The sequence below is a fragment of the Dermacentor albipictus genome, chromosome 7 (assembly GCF_038994185.2).
Source record: "Dermacentor albipictus isolate Rhodes 1998 colony chromosome 7, USDA_Dalb.pri_finalv2, whole genome shotgun sequence".
Classification (NCBI taxonomy): domain Eukaryota; kingdom Metazoa; phylum Arthropoda; class Arachnida; order Ixodida; family Ixodidae; genus Dermacentor; species Dermacentor albipictus.
The window spans coordinates 50239067-50243233 of NC_091827.1; positions in this window are offsets into that span (position 1 = coordinate 50239067).

Sequence of the window (4167 nt, forward strand, 5' to 3'; positions counted from 1 at the left end):
TCAAACGACGAAATAAACTCATATAATGCGGTAGAAGACCGAGCAGTTTTCCGCTTGCGTTTGTTATAACTGGAGAAGCCACTGCACAAGCTCCGGCGGTAGCTTTTCCAATTCCATCCCTGCGGGCCGGGGTTCAATTTCACGTCAGACCATCTTTTTCATGTTATTTATTTTTTTTTTGCCGCAATTTCTATTACATGGCAGAAACATTTTCGTCACTTAAACCTGATATTAGTAAATGACAGCAAGCAGCGCGTCGTCAATGCCACTCGACCACGACTTCTATAGCACCATCCGGTAATCACTAGAGGTACCTTGGTTGCGCTGTTTCTGCACTACATTTATTCCGCTATTTTTACTCGCGCTGCCCGGCACCCATAAAACAGTGCGTGTTACATGTGCTCGGTAGCGCATGTATAAACGAAGATGTCAGCTTATTTAAGCATGTGACCCGACGGTCCAATGAGTACGGTTGTCCGGTGGCATCGAGTATGCACTCTTTGCTTCAGCCTTCATTGGTTAGATATAGGTGGTGAACTAGGTGAACGTCAGACAACCTGCCTAAATACACGTAAAAGGAGAACTCGTCTTTCTCGGTAACCACTTCACAAAATTTGACGAAGTTTGTTCCATTTAAAAGAAAAACACAAAATCTAGTGACTGTTGGTGTGAAAGTTTTCATTTAGATCGTCAATTTTTCAATATAGATTGGCAAAAATCTGAAATTTTCAGAAAAGGAAGCTACGAACTTTACAGTTTTGTGACTCAACAATGAAAAACAATACAACTATGTGAATTCCCTCTAATAGTACTTCTAACGCGGACAAAATCGATATGCTACACATGAATCTCAAAAAACATTACTAATATGTAATGATAGCTTTTTCAGACTCCTATTACACAAACATAACAAATTGACATGTCGAATTTATCCGCTTTAAATGGTCTACTGGATGCCGTTAAGACAACCGCAATATCTGTTTCTAATGCAGCGCTATCAATTTGTAAACTTAGTGATTCTATTTTCTTTTTCAAACATTCAAATTTGTGAAAATTTTTAAGCGAAATTCAGACCCTAAATCCAAATTCCGCTTCCAACAGCCTATAATTTAAACCTATGTCTCAAATGTAAAAAAAAAATAGTTAGAATCGATCCAGAGGTTATCACAGAAAAGTGTTTCTGCGTTTTACGTGTTCTTGAATGGGCCGCGTTGGAGTTGGGGCCCGAGCTAAAGCCTCCTCTTAAGTGGATCAGTGGGGGCGCGTATAACGGCGTCCTTTGTATATTTGCGAGGAGCAGACACCATCGTGATATCCTAGTCGCGGGGGTGCCGAATGTAATGCATTTTTTTTCTTTTTTCTTGCTATCAAAGGCGGGCAGGAGTGACATGGAAGCTAATGCAGCCATCATAGTTACAGTGGTGAGCACGCCTATATATATGCGCCGGCACTTTGCCCCCGCAGGCAATGCACACAGCAGCACCGTTGATGCGAGAAAAGTGTGTGCTTAGCTGTTCCGCGTGCTGATTCCCCACATATCTCGACGGGAGACATGCCAAAACCAACCAGACACGTGGGACGTGCTTCCCCAAGAAAAGAAGAAAAAAAAGGAACTGCCGGATCCCTCTAAGTACCTGTAAAAGAAAAATCTGAAGAGACATATCAAACCTATACCTTTAGGCGCCAGATAAAAACAGAGTAGACAATGATAAATGTGTATAGTAACTGAGGGCATCTCTACGGGATCCGCAGAGGGGTAACCGCAGTGGCTATTGAATAAGTGCATTAGCACTTTGCCCACGCTTTAGCATTAAAGGAAGCCCTGCAGCACCTTACGTGGGTATGTTTGCAGGTGGTCTATACTTCGCCATCGGATCTTTTCGTGTCAATGAAATGGAGTATGTTAAAGTGCATTTGGAGCAGGCAGTTTAAACTTACTGATCGTCCAGTGCATGAAATTTTCCAATAGAGCTAGCTACCAGACAAATAACTGATCCGTGGTTCCCGCCCACACAATATATATATACATATATACGAACATTTGATTCGACCCGTAAACGATGAACGCAGCGTTACATATATATATACACAGTGATGTAGACGCGCGTATGAAGCGGTTTATTGACGTGTCGGCCGGCCTTCATCACAATACATTGCATGGTGTCAGCACTGTTAATATACATGTGCCAATCAACCAAATGAAGATACGTTTACATGAAAAACAAATATGGCTAAACAAATCAAATAAACAAACAATGCCGGACCCCGGCCGAAACGTCAATAAAGCGCTTCATACGCGCGTCTACTTCACTGTGAATATTTACCCGGACCCAGAACTGCTTTTTTTCCGGTATGTATATATATATATATATATATATACACACACACACACGTGTGTGTGTGTGTGTGTGTGTTTGTGCAACACAATCTCCCTTCTATATTCTCCCTTGTGATCTAGGAAGCGTTATTGACGCCAACGAACATTCATACCCCATTTTTGCACTTGTAGGTTCCCTTTTGCTGAGATACATTCTGGAAACTACTACTCGACATAAGGCGTTCAAAGGTTTAGCAGTATTGAGTAGCATGCTGGGATTTATGAAAGTGCAGCCGAAATTGTCTTTTAAGTGGCTTGTGTGTTGACACATTGCTGACGTGGATAAACTGCCGACATTGTTTAAATTTGGTTCAGTAGATATCTTTTCCTTGAAAACTCCCATTTAGCCGCTTATTCTTATAGGTCTCACAAACCACTACCAAGCAGTGACTGACCACAGAGTAAGCAATATAGTGACAATAAAATACAATGCAGTGACAATACAGAAATACTGAGTAGTTAAGAAAAATGCAATGGAGCATTTAAATGAGAGTGATTTGAGGTGTCTTTTACTGAATGCCATCAAGCGCGGACGACACTGCTTCTTCCCGCTATTCAAAAACATGCCGTTAGTGGACAGAAAAAAAATGTTTTCATGCTCACCACGGAAAACATTTTCCAAAACTCCTACGTAAATGCCGCCCTCTTGTGCAGGGAATTGTGGGAACTGGTGGCAAGAACGAAAGAACAACCGCCTTAGAACATTCGACCTGTTCTTATCGCATGGTTGCGGCGTGTGTTTGCTCGCCATGGCTTCTTTTGTCGGTACATGCCTCGTCATCAAACACGCAGCACCGCACGGTCAGCGCCGCAACGTCAACACCGACAGCTGGCGTCGATCGAGATTGAATGCGCTTTCTCTGAACGGGTGTGTGGCAGTAAGGATTCTGTTCTATAAAAGGGAGACTCAGGCCCACGCTAGGTTAGCGATTGACATTCTCCACGAGCTCGATGAGTGGGTGCCTTCTATGCTAGGCACAGGGCGCGCATTCCCATATGTTTTCGCAAGTCGTTTCGCGCTGTTGTGTGCTAGCCAAACATCAACGTTACAGATTGGCGAGACCCTGCAGTGACCTACGTAAGGCGGTGTCGAGCGCAATCAAACGCGAACTATAAGGAAACTGTTTGCGTGTTTGTGTACCTCTGTAAGACATGATCTGAACCGAAAAGCGGAAAGGCCCCTTGAAGTAGTGTAATAAATGATTCGACCCTGGACCTTTTTAACACTATACTGCAAGCTGCTTTTGCTCTAGTTTCCTAGAAAGGAATTGAGAATGTTGCGAGGGTGTATGTTGTATGCGCTGAGAACGTCACGTGTGGCAGTGAACGGAAAATTGCTCGCTCCACAATGGGAGTCGAGTTATATCAAAACAAGTAAGAAGCGATTTACCCAGTTGTTTTTGAGAATGTCGCGGAACTGCATTGTTAAGTTGTGTTTGCGAGTAATACGGAGGCGGTAACTTGGTTGACTGAAAGACGAGCTAGCATCGATGAACGATGTAAATTAAATTAAATGCAATTGTGAACTGAAGATAGGGAGAATGGCAGACAGAACGTCAATAATAGCGTTTTGCGGGAATTGGTTATTTTTTTACATCCTTCTCCATTGATGATTACAATTATAGAAACTGTCATAGAAATGATCTCAGAACGAATACATTCACCGGATCATCTGACGAGGGACGGCATGCTGAATACTGGTAATATGTGGACGTTTCGTTCGACTAGCGCGTGCGATAACGATGTATCGCAGGATTTGGTGCCATGATGTACATGCAAAGCAGGTGTCA